We start from the raw sequence: 13,891 nt of genomic DNA, 5'->3' as shown, positions 1-13,891 counted from the left end.
GCGGTTTGGCATGCAAAGCAAAGTCAGATGACCAAAAAGCTGATGTCATATAGTTGTTGCCAAACATGGCGACTTTCCAGGAAGAGGCCAGCATGATTTCTGAAAGACCAGCTCCCACCAGTGTGTCCTGCATGCGTCATTTTAAAATGCACCGGTCTTGCTGCAGGCATGCATCCCTCCATTTGAGCCCGAGGAGATCCGACACAGAATAAACCATGCAGGGCATTTACAATCGGCTTGGTTGATTTAACTTTCCAGGATACTTAGCGCCATAGTTCCACTGATCAAACTGCACAACAGTCCCAGATGCCACTTTGAAATAACACAGACTTTTGCATGCTTTTCTAGGGAGTCTGGAGCAGCCAAATCCAGCATTCTGTTATTGGACCAAACTCCGTGCATTTTTTTTTCCCTTTGACAAACATCTAGTGCAAAGGGTCAAGTAATGTGTTATCTAGCCATAAAAACTGAAGCTGCTGAACTCTGTTTACAAAATAAGATATTTATGAAGATACGAAATCAGTCTGTGATGTATATTAATAAATCTGTATAAATATAATTGTGTGTGTTTCACAGCTGGTGTGTGCTCTGCCTCATTGCCTGTGCTTCCTGGGGTAAGCTTGAAGGTCGTGGAGGGTGACCTTCAGGATCTGATAAAAAGCTACGTTTTTGCATCATCTCTCCAGCTTAGTGTGAATTACGAGTTCTATTATATGTTAATTTCCAGGTTGAGGGAGATCAAAGCAATGTGTGATGCACCTGAGCCTACCCCTCCCCCCACCACGCTTCTGACCAGGGTGCTGCTGTTTGGGACCATATTCTCCACCAGGAATATGAAGCCAGCCCCCTACCCCAACCCAACCCACCCCATCGGCAAACCAGCCAGGAGCACTGAAGGCTGATGGGAAACAAACGAGACAGAGATTGGTGCACCGATCGAGCAAAGCGCATGGACAGATCATGAAGGAGAGGTTATGGTTCTCCAGTGCCTCCCCGGTAAATCTCCCACGTCTCAATTTGTCTGCCTAATCAGCATCCCGTGGCAACAATTTCCTGCCCTAACAAGCTAATTTGCATCTCTTATTTGTTTCTGGGGTCCAAAAATCACAGTCAACAATATCCGCCTTGGAGCGGATCATTGGTGTGTGTGGGTGTTAATATGGTCGACTTGTAGACATTTCTGGTCTTTTCAGCGAGTCTATCAATCGTCGCTTAACATTTATGCAGTGGCATTTGCAATGAAGTGATTTACATCCCATCCCTTCCACACCAATTTTTTCACCCAAACTTGGCTGATTTCATACAGTCATTATAAAGTTTTCATCACAATATTACCATGAAGGTGCAGCTGATCTAATCCTACTTTCGCAAATATTGGATTAATGTTTTCGCCTCATACACTGCAAAGTTTGTAACAGTATTCTAGGTTTGGAAGCCCTTTTGATAGCACGCTTTATAATACATTGATCAGATTATGGCGTAATATTATTTATAAGGTGGTCTCATGCCCGCTAGGTTATGGGTTTGATTTCTGTCCCTAGCTTTATATAAGGCTAAGTGGAAGATGGATGATACCTTTAAAATACAACAATAATAAAAAGCATTCAATGGCCCCAGAGCTCCAGCCCTCAACATACAGAAGATCAAAGTCACAAGCATATGAAAGTGGAAGGTTTGCCTGCCGCAAACAGACGTTCACGCTCCTGGTCTCTGGCAGATGGGCAGAGCCTGGCGTTCTCCTCCTGCACACCATATGTATTATTAAGCAATCTGCAATATACTGGGGGAATCAAACACCTGCACTGCTGTCATCGAAATCAAGACCTTAACCACTGCTCCACCTAGGGCTTATATCACGTAACTATAATGTTTAAGAAAAATCATTATTTGCAATTAATTTTAGTTATAAAAAAACTGTACAGAACAAACAACATTTAAAGATTTTGTATTATTTTTAGTATTATTATAAAATGATTAAACTATGTAGGTTTCCTTCTACTGAACAGATTTTGTTCAGCAGCTGGCAGCTGCTTGTATTTCTGTTCAGATCTGCTTCCTACTGGATCAGACCCTAATTTGGAAATATTTGAGTCAATGTGACAAACCCATAGCTGTGTAGCTGTACCAATGCGCAACATTGTCGTCTGCGATGCAAGAAAATTAGCTCATTTTCTCTGCAGCGTGCCTGCTTACAAGAGCTGCTCGATATACTCTTACTTTCATTCCGTGTCCTTTCTGCATGATTGCCTTGGTTCAACGGCCAGCATCGGGTGCAGCACTGGCGAGTCGACGTCAATCATTTAGCAGCACTGTGTGAAAAGGCAACAAAACTAGGTGGGAGCTAAATCTAAGGTAGATACGCCCACAGCCACAGCGAGCAAGGCAGGGGCGGATTAAGGTGCACAGGGGCCCCTAGGCTACAGTAGTCTGTGGGCCCCCCAACCCCGCCCCCCTCCGCACCAATGGGGGCCCCCTTGCAGGCTGGCACACGTGGGGCCCCTAGGCTTAAGCCATATCTAGCCTGTGCGTTAATCCGCCCCTGCAGCAAGGGAACACCCAACAGATAAGAAAGATTCATTTGCAAATAGTCAGATAGATTCCTTAGTTAGTTAGACTTTATTGTCCCCTTTGAGGAATTTCTTTTCTTCAGCACTGTACATCCCAGAGGAATCAACATCACATTTTACACCACCTGTCATTACATAATGACAACACAGAATATAACGCAAACACCATTATCAATCAACGACAGGAGAGAGTACAGCACAGACGGCATGCAAGAGAAATCCGAAGAGATTGTCGTTGGCCTTCGTTACCAACATTACTTCTGCCACCAGGTGCCGTAGTGGATAAAGTCACACACTGAAGCTTTACCAGGAACAGCCTTACTGTTGGAACCTTTAACAATCATCCAGAACCTTTCTGCTATAACAGCAGGATGCATAAATGTGCGAAAATGCCACTCAGTGCTGGCTGAGCACCTAAATTCTAATTAGGTTTAATTAATAATGTGTCCATCCCTCTATGATGCATAACCAGTGATGCGGCCATGTTTGCCGCATTGCCGCCCCACAGGAAAGTACACAGCTGCCGTGTGCTTGTGCATCTTACCCGCAGACTGTTAAGCAGCACGCCCTGCGTGATGTCTCTCCTGCTAACGCGCAGACCTTTGATGGACCCGCAGCGGCGTGCCACTGTGTGCCAGGCCCCTCCCAGTCACTCGACTCCCGCGCCTTCACTCCTTCCCAGTAATCAGTGCTCGGTGGCTCCAGCTTGTGCAATAATGCTGTGTAAATGCAAGGCTTCATTTTATATTATCATTTTTCTCATTTCCTGGCATATAAGGTACCTTCCTTCCATTTTTACGACCCTGCCTGGAAGTCCAGAGCAGCCTTCCTGGGAACAAATCCCTCGTATTCAGCAAACCGGTAGAGAAGTGGGGGGGAGGTGGGGGGGTGGACTGGATTGTCCCTTAGGAGCGCTGCCTTGAGTCGAGGTCATGTGACCAAGAGCAGCAATTGAGATTCGTTGGCATGGCTGTAGTCAGCTTCACGTACACACACATGCCAATCATCACCCTCATCCCAAATGATCCTTGATAGTTTTCTCTGCTGTCATTTCTGGGGCACTAACCACTATCCTGATCCAGCCCACCAATTTGCATAAATAGCAATAAACTGCATAAATGTCATGCAATCAGTCAATATAATGTGGTCAGCTGGCTGGACGGTTTTTGTGATCCCACTAAATGACAGACTCAATCTACACCTTCATTTTCGCCCAAGGAAGAGCTGGATCTCCTTGTTCCTAAGAGCAGGTTATTAATTACAGCAGATATGGCCACACAGCTGTGTTGTCTCGCCAGGGTTTGACGTTTTCCATCTGCCATACAGCAAACTGAAACAAATAATTAGTTTACCTTGCAATGACCACGCAGTCATGACATGAAAGCACATCCAAACATCATTATTATGACCTATCTGCTGCCTAGCAACCGTTCTCCAGCCAATCGGAGCACAGTATCGGCGCTGAAAGGCTGCCAGCCGTGGCCCGTCTCCGTAGCGGGAGCCATGTGCGGAGGGGACCTCGGGGATGTGGACTTTCAGAAAGTGCAGCACAGAGCCGAGCGGGGCAAGGGGGAAGGCGAGGCTCCCGTTTGTCACCCTCCGTGGGATGCCATGGTCTGTACCTCAGGAGGTCCACGATGACAGTTTAAGCGGTGGTGAGAAATGGCCTTGGGTCTGGGGGACGCTGCTGAATGTCCTGTTTATAGCCCCTCAGTCTTCCGCCTCCCCCCTGCAAACACCACACTACAGGATGCACTGCCTCACTCAGCTCTATGACAAAACGAGCCCTTAAGGTCTAACCATACGTGAGGTATAGTGTACGCTTTCCCCAGCCGCCTTCACAGACTCGCACCTTCATCTCGATTCACTCGAGGGAGCCTCTCTGTATGCCGGCGCTGAAGTGGCCAGTTCCTGTTTTCCTTCCTGCACGTGTTGCCTGGTTGCCATGGCCGCGCGCGTCCACCTCCTTTTCGCTCTCGAAGGCACCGGCATGCGCTCGGCGTTCATGTGTCGCTAGCAGATGAAGAGCATCTGCTGAGGAAAAATGACATCCGCTGGAGCAGAACACTCGATTGTTCTCGGAGGAGAGGGCACACACCCGTGCCAGTTGAGGCCACTCCTCACGGGCCGCTTTGAGAGGCCGAGGCCCTGCGTTAGAAGGTACATGGCCAGACACTCCCCGCTCAGACAGAGGGGGACACTCACACAAGGTGGTGCTGAGGAAAAACTGACCCCAGGCTTTTGTTGCCGTGGCTTCCAGATGGGCGCCACCATTGGTAAAACATATAGCCATCATTGCCGGTTATATTGTGTTAAAGCATAGCGCCCCCCAGAGGCGTGGTCAATAATCAGTAAAACGAAAGTGGCAGTAGTAAAAGCATCCCTCAAACATTCCTTATGTGCTTTTTGACTGTGATCAGAAGTCAGCAGTACAGTCACATGTCCATGGGCTCTTGAGTAGGGCCCTTAACCCCCAGCTTCCCCAGTGTTGCAAGGTGACCCCCACGGCTATGACCCCCCAAGCTTACTCACCTGCATGTGTCCATGTGTCACATGGAAAGTAAGATGGGACAAAGCAAAAAAAAGATTTCCCCATTGGGAATAATAAAGTCTCTTGCTATTTTTGTTATATTCTGTGAAGGAGTGGTGGCTCTGAGGCTAGGGATCTGTGCTAGCAATTAGAAGGTTGTTGGTTCAAATCCCACTAATGCCTGGAGTGATTCTACTCTGTTGGACCCTAGAGCAAGACCCTTAATCTGTAATTTGTCCATCCTGGGTATGATGTTAATCTACACCCAACCCTATAAGGAGGTCCTCCAATTTACAGGGAAATTTGGGGGTTGGTGGCAGGATTGACACTCCAGCCACTGGAAAAACACTCACACTGTTCCATTTGGACTGGTGTGGTGCTGAGGTATCACCCGCCACATGACTGCACTCAGGTTCTCATCCCTGAGGTGGTTTGTCATATGATGGGTGCAACAATGCACTGTACCTCTGCGATGGAGTGAAAGTGATATATTTTGTCAACCATATATACCGCACTAAACTGTTTCCCTAAACAATTCAGCAGTGGCCATAAAGTACACACACGGATATCACACACTCCCATATACAAAATGTCCATAGTAATATAAATTGGCAAAGACATTACACCATACACCAAGACAGTTTTCATGAACAGTCAGAAAAAGGTAAGCAATGAAAGAAAAAGGAATAAAAAGCAACAGGAATGACCCTCGTTAAGCCACCTCAGTGAGTAATGGGTGAGGAGATGTGCAATTGTGTTCTGACGGGAAGGTCTCGGTCGCCGAGGCTGCGGAACTGATGCATTCAAGTCCACCATCAATTTAGCATCGATTCATCCATGAGGTTCTTACAAATAAGAGCTTTAATCTAGAAGGCAGGTGAGGCTCTTACACTCTCTCACCTGCCAGCTTATTAACGGCCCCTGAAGAAGCAGAGGAATAGTAGAGGCAGGGAGGTATCCTTTGACTGCAAATAACTTCCTCGTTTAGAGGCTGTCAATTAAACCTTTGTGTGTGGCACCTTATTTGCAGATTTTTCTAATCTAGTTTCTCTTTATCAAATCCACTTGTCACTGTATATCTGGTTCCAGTAACTGCACTGTGCATTTTCAATTTCTAATGGATTCTTGCTCTTTAAGGAGAACCCAAGGTGGAATATGAAGGCCAGAGTCAGTATCACCGTCGCAGCTTTATAGCTTGAGTCACTTAGGAGACTTCTGGTATTTTTTAAAGGATTTTACTGCCTTTGCAGTGGCGCCACCAGCTGGAGATAAACACCCCACCCTCCAAATCGATTGGGGGGGGGTTTTAACATTCAATCCCTTTTATTGACACATATTCTCAAAGAAGCAGGACTCTGAATCCCAATTGCTGGACTGCTGGGCTCATAAATGGCCACAAATGCCCAGAAACACTCCAAAACCCTCCAAGACACTCACACACTCAAAGGGAAAGACTTCCGAGGCGGGGGAGGGGGGGTGGGGGGGGGGGAATGATGGACAGGTCTTGTTGCTTGGCTACAGTCTCTCTCTTAAAAAAACAAAAATCAATGCGCTTCCATGTCACAAACGCTTTACATAATAGACAGTTTAATCACAATCTCTTTCTCTTTAGTGACAACTGAACTGCATATTTCCCAACCATTTAATAAGCAAATTCAATTTATTCACAGCAAAAGCCCATAATCAACGTACTAAATCAATGGGCCAGAACAATATCATTAATTGCACAACTAGAAATTATTACACAATTGGAAAAAAAAAGTCCAGAATTTATATGCCTGACTAAACACCTAATATGAACTGTGTGCACGACTGCCCTTGGTCTGTACTCCATAGACAGTCGACGGTGTGCTTATGTCACATTTGAGTTCCAGCTGGCTGCTGATTCCACCTGCACCGTGGCCCGGCTGAGCTCCACTAGGCCGTAACTTTTCTTGCACGGCTGCTGATGGCTCCTCCGTAACAGCAGCAATCACCCAGCATCGATGCCCCGAGCATGCCTATTTTCACGGCCCACAAAACTAGCAGCTCTCGGGTAAATCGGCAGAAAGAAACGCCGTCTGGCTGACCCGTTCTGCAGCGGCCATTTTCCCTGAGCTCAGACGTTACTTGGCACGGAGAATGAGAAGTTTGCATAAGCGTCCGATTTGCATTCATGACTGACTCCTCATGCACGCTGAGCAGAAAAGTGAGAGCTTTCACCGGGAACAGGTTTTTGGCTTTAGGCTGTCTCAACAGGTTGCTTGGCAACAGCATCAACAACAGAGAGCAACATTGCCAGCAATGATGGCCTCCTAGCCCGCATTAGCCAGCTAAACAACCAGCTCTATCTTCCCCTCTAACGAGCAAAATCCTTCTTTCAAAGACTGTACCAACCACACAAGTGGAAGGCTGGTGCCGCCGCACTACCAAAGAGGCCTAGAGATCCCATTGCAGCCTGAAGGCTCCCCCGGAAGAGCATGGAAGCCATGACATTTTTCTTCTGCTATGGGATATGCAAAAAATTACACATCAATGCCGTGGCCTAGTGTGTGACTCATGAAAGAGCACAAGAGCACGAAAGGCAGACACATAGAGACCCTACAGACTGTAAGGAGAGGAAGAGCTAGAAAAAGAAAACACATGGGGAAAAGAGGATGAATTGAAAACAACAGTCAAGCCAGTTAATTATGTTGCGGTTCAGGGTCTTTCAAGACCAGGATGCAACTGGCCTTTGTTAACCCAGCAGGCAGGAGCTTCAACAGAGCTTTCAGCTTCCTGAACATGTGGTTGTGGGCAGGTTCTCCCTTTGCCAAAGCATATATAAATACCCTTTGACTGCCTTTTGAGAGGTCAGGTCAGTCCAGCTACCCCATGGGTCCCAGACCTGTTCAGTATCAAATAACAAGCAGTGAGAGGTCCGGATGGGGCTCAACAGAAGGCAGCACAGAACCCAGACAAATGCTTTTATCACTATTCTGCAATTCAGACTTCCACATATGCGCTATTTTTTTGTCCATCGGCAGTAATTCCCAGTGTTACTTTAGTTATTAACTCGTTTACAGAGATTGGCAGACTTCCATGGCTCCATCAGGGTACTGGGCCCTAACCTCGACAAACGGACGCCAGCTGCCATCGCGGTCCCTGTTTTTGGCGGACGAACAAATCAGTAAGTGACAGAAGACAAATTCAAAAATAAATCAACCAAATGCTACTAAATCGGACTGTTGATAGAATCACAATCGGTTACGACATTGACAACCATGTGCGATGACCTGGATTTTCCCGGTACCACACAAACTGATCTCGGTACAGCGCTCAGATCCACATGGATGGAGCTTGTCTGTCAGGCTTTTTAATTAAAATCAATATCTCATCATTAGAGTCATTATTGCAATGGAATCGATGACGACGGATTTCAATGAACCAGGAATGCAGCTCTACTTCTGCGTAGCTCCTCTAGGGCAGATTCAGGTGCCATTGGCTGCTTCCTTTTCTAAATCCTTTCATGTTCTGCACGTTGCATTGCAAGCCCCCAGCCCCCAGCCCCCCACCCCCACCCAAACTCCCAGAAGTCATACATTTTAATTTGAACCCACCTTCTGCATCTCATGTCCATTGTTCAGCGCCGGCTCACTCTCCACAGTCATCACTCTCACCACGCTGAGCAAAGGCACTTCATCCCGGCCAATAATAATTCCCAATTCAGTCAATATTAATTCTTGGCATTTTTTTTTATGTCTGGACTGAATTCATATTGAAGCTGCAGCCTTTCTCCATCCTCCCCTGAGGAATAAAAAGATACTAGTGCTTTGAAACACCCTTTCTGAACACAGGGCGATGGCAGAAAAAGATGAAGAGCAAAACAAACACTGAGTCCCAGCCTGCGTCCGTGTCTGCTGTACAGATGAGTTTTTCCCAGCAGCACCTATGGTTTTCCCCATAACTCCAGCTAATTTTCCCGTTGCTTTGGGGAAACGTTCCCTTGATATACAGTTTATTTATGCTATGCCTTGTGTGGAGAATTGTCTACTGAAAAGAAACAAGAATACAATCTCGTATAGCAGCTTATCACAGAAGCATATTGTCCACGTACAGGAGACAACTTCTCAGACCTAAATGCACCTAAAACTAAACAGGATTATGTTATTGAAACGTAACTCTGAAAACACTCCAAGAATGACATCAAAACCATCTAATTTAGCATCTGGCTATAGGCTGATGTAAAGCTGAAAGATACAGGAGAGACAAATGCAAAGCAGGTAGTGTTACGGTGTGCTGCCTTCCACAGACAGCTTCTGCTGGCTGGCTTTAGTGTCCCATGGGCAGTGATTGATGGCCCACTGATATCCTCCCCAATGTGGGTAGTGAAACCTCACCTCTCCCATAACTAAGAGAAGCAGCCGGTGCCAACTTTCAATATGCTGCCCTCTAGCTGTGGGAAAAAAAAGCCAATGTGTACACTTCTTCTCCAGTTTCATCACCTGGGGAGGGGAGCCCGTCGTGGCGTTTAGTGTATCACCAGCCACAAGCGTATCAACAGGAAATGATCCACTCATTAGACACAGAAACACAAAGTTTAACACACAATAGAAAATACAGGAAGTATATTCATCTTCTAACCACTGCGGCCTGCAGTCTACCCCAGGCAGCAGAGGGGTACATCCTACGCAGGGTGTCGCTCCATCACAGGGCTCACGCACTACAGGCCAGGGCTAGTCAAGTCACGGTCCTCAAGGGCTGAGCCCTGCTGATTTTCCAGCATTCCTTTACCTGTGAGCCAGGTGTGAAGCCTCTGACCAATCAGAATCAGTAATTATTAAACTAGAAAACAAGGCCTGGATTTGTAGGCAATTTATAGAGACCACTTAGCCTAACAGCAGCTCTGGGACTGTGGAAGAAAATTGAAGTTTCCAAAGAAACCCACAGAACACAAGTCACAGGACATGCCAGTACATACACAGAGTGGGAGCAGGATTCGAACCCGCAGCCTTGGACAAGTGAATTAATAGCGCCATCCACCCCCAAGGAAAGGGATCCCAGCCCAAGAATGAATTAGTAATAAATGCGTCACATAAGTAATCATATAAACACATATATAAACACATGGTGCTCCACCCTCCTGCTGACGTGGAAACAGACGCTGCAGGTCAGTGAGAGAAGTGAAGCCAGCCTCAGACAGAGCTGTGAGTGAAGCACTGCTCTGTCATTATAGTGCCCGGAGCGGCACTCAGACACAAGAGAATGTTCCAGAATTCTGATAGATAGAAACAAACACATGTCACTCAGTGAAAACAGTGAGTGTTTAGACCGGGATATTCTTTTTACTGAGTCTTGACAGCAAATGTTTTGACTGGGAAAGTCATGTCACTGAGTCACAACAACGAGTGTTTAGACTAGGATTTTCTTTTCACTGAGTCTCAATTGTAAATCTTTTGTCCGAGATAGTCATGTCACTCAATTAGCAAAATGTGTTTTGACAACGATTAGCATTTCACTCAGTCCTGACAGCGAACTTTTTGACTAGGATAGTCATGTCATTGAGTTACAACACTGAGTGTTTTAAACAGGAAAGTCTTTTCAGTACCTGTTACAGACATGACTCTGAATATTGATGTGTGAGATGTTTCTCCTTCAGTTACAAACACAGATACCCCAAATGCTTTTCAACAGCCTCTCCTGTCATGGCCAGTCGCATGCAACAGAGTGCACGTAGAGCACATATACTCACTAACACAGCGTTGACCTCGCCAAGACACGTCCACTTCTTTACTGCAAAGTAGTTATGCAGTCAAGACCACCTAAACCAAGACCAAGTCATTACCAAGACCAAAGTGTATTGAGACTGAGACAAGACCAAGACCAAGACCAAGGCAGGGCAAGACCAAGTCAAGTTCAGAAGCAGACTACTGTTTGAGTCTGCATAACACAACACACTATAAAATGTGGAGCACAGGCACCATCTTGGGGCAGTACGCCCTAAAATTTGCGTCACAGTATAATTTGAACCATTCTTAAAATTTCAATCTAAATGCTTCTGTACAAAAGTAAATTTTTTTCCAAATAAGACACACCTTATTGGTTGCATTTGAAGTAGGATGTTTTACACCCAATCACAGTACAATGTTAATCCTTTGAACCATATCAAAGGATTAACATAGTCACATGAGTTAGTCACATTTGCTGTATGGTTTTGTATTCAGGGTATTCTAGGCTACTCAGATATGGCATAATCTGATGTGTAAATGCTGACAACAGTCTTGTTATCCTTTTTATGAGGAAAATCTACTTGTGGTTATAGGAATTTCTCAACTTTTTATCTCATCTAATATAAAAAATTCCGGGCACTACAAATATGATCTTATGAATGTTTAGATTGGAGTCTCTATGATGTGGGAATGCAGGGGTTTCATTGGGGGCCTTTCTATGGCTTAGTATTGTGAAGGAATAGATGGTTAGTGCCAGGCAGAAATGAATATCTTTGATTTTGCATGCATTTGGTCACTTGTTGAAGTTATCTGATACACAGCAATGCATGGTTATATATAATTACGTCATAATATCTGAAAGAAATTTAAATAGAAGAGCATTGTTTCGTTTATGATCCATAAATATTAAGCTGCTGTGATAAAAAATGAGGCGTTTTGATGAGTGGTCTTGACTGGTCTTGAAATAAAACCTTGAGTCCTCTATGTCTGAGACCGAGACAAGACCGAGTCAAAATGAAGTTGATTCTGAGACAAGACCAAGACCGCAAAAAAAAAAAAAAGTATAATCGAGACCAAGACCGGTCTCGAGTACTACAACACTACTGCAAAGTGCAAATCATCTGGATTTATACTCCAAAATCCGATGCCAGTTTTCTCATTTCACAGTCCCATCAACTTTAAGAACTCTTAAGCATATATATTATTTATCAGCCAGCCTTCATCTATTAAAAACCAAAAAATCTTAATAATCTCCCTGGTTTCCATTTGGAAGTCATACAATTAAACTTCAGACATGCATCAACTTCCTTCTAATGAATCCTCTTATAGTATTTGCCACTTCCTCAGTTAATAAAAAGATAAAAATAAAACCCGAAGTGGAAGTTCAGGCCCAAAGACTCTTGGGCACCACGCACCCTGACACATTTTGCTAGTTTATTGAGATTGACAAAAATTCAAACTAAATAGATGCCAAAAAAATCTCTCAATAGTTTATGGTTACATGAAGATTGTTCCCATTCAGTTTCAGAATTATCTTGTTACAAAAATATTGCCAACAATTATATACAATTTTCTCAAATAGTATCTGAAACTAGCCTGCAGCAATATTTATATAAGTAAATGCTTAATGAGGAGTCTAATGTATTCATTCGAAGGATTTCTTTTCTTCATAAGTGTAAGTGCAGACCTCAAGGACTCATTGAATATTGATTTTTAAATTCTTGTTTGTGGGGGAAAAAAAGCATATGTTGCATGGTTTTCCTGCTTTTTATCGGACGGTTAACCACCTATTGTCATGCAGACTTGGCACCATGGATGCAGTAGGAAGTGCAGCTGCCTTGAGATTTCACATTATGGGCCAACTGAGAGGTCAGCAGGTGGAGTTAAATCAGCTCAGAGGTGAACTTGGAACTGCTTTTTAATTACATAAATTCTCAAGCAGGAGGCTGAAGAATCAGAACTGCAGCACTAAGCTCTATTTTGGTTCGGCTGTGTATGTTGGCCGGCTGAGATCACAGAGCCTCCTGGCAAGGGCCTGTCCATGCTGCCACTCACCCGCGGACTCGTCAGCCATGGCGATTTGCATACAAATCAAGCAAACTGTTATTCACGCAAAATAACAGATGCGATTTATACTGCCGTACAACAGAGAAAGGAGGACTGTCTCACCAGTGAACGTTTAGACATTTTCACTGTATAATTTGGAGGCTTGCAGTAACAACGACGACACTGGATTGTGGCGGAGACACACACTTCCTTGTTTTTCATTATACAAACACATACACACTCGGAGCCCTCTAGTTTTTAATCACGTCTGAAACTACGACATGCCATAATCACTTGAACTCTGGATATGTGCAGAAATGCTCTTTTAAAATAAGAACAGATTTTTTTGTTGACAGAACATCAAGAAAACTGCAATTTGAGTTATTTTTTCTATATAAATCTTAATTAAATAAATGCCAAAAGACATGAGCTTTTTGCAATTCAAAATTTTAAATGTAAGCTCCAGCAGTGAAAGGTCCTGCATACACATACACACACACACACACACACACACACACACACACACACAAACATACACCAAGATGGAGAGTCGGTCTAAGTTGTATGGTGACACTTGGGCTGAACTTTATTTAGACAAGCAAGATCCCTTAACACACACACACAGACACACCAATACGATTGTGACATCACGAGTGCTTGAACTGGCCCATTCAGCATAGGAGGAAATGAAGAGGATGGCATTGATTGGCCAGGGTACTTACCCACTATCCCCACTCATATTCCAGTATTTCCACCCTTTTGTTTAAAGGACAGGCTGCCAACCGACTCTCTCACATGCATGAGAAACAGCATGCCGAGTGGGGGCTCAGAGGGGGCGTGCGGCTGTCACCTCGAAAGGGGAGTGTCTTTGGGGCTTGATGGGATTTGTGCCTCCACCTTTATGGAGGCAGTAAGGAATGTTAGCTCTCAATAGAGGTGGAAAGTTCAGGTCCAGAAACTACAAATTCAGACCAAGGTTTTGTTTCAACCAACCAGAGTCACAGTTACACAGTACTCAACTGGTTGGTTGAAACAAAACTTTGGTCAGGATTTGTACTCTC

This window comes from Paramormyrops kingsleyae, chromosome 7 (assembly GCF_048594095.1).
Source record: "Paramormyrops kingsleyae isolate MSU_618 chromosome 7, PKINGS_0.4, whole genome shotgun sequence".
NCBI lineage: Eukaryota > Metazoa > Chordata > Actinopteri > Osteoglossiformes > Mormyridae > Paramormyrops > Paramormyrops kingsleyae.
The sequence above is the reverse complement of the archived record's forward strand: the minus strand, read 5'-3'. Positions refer to the sequence as shown.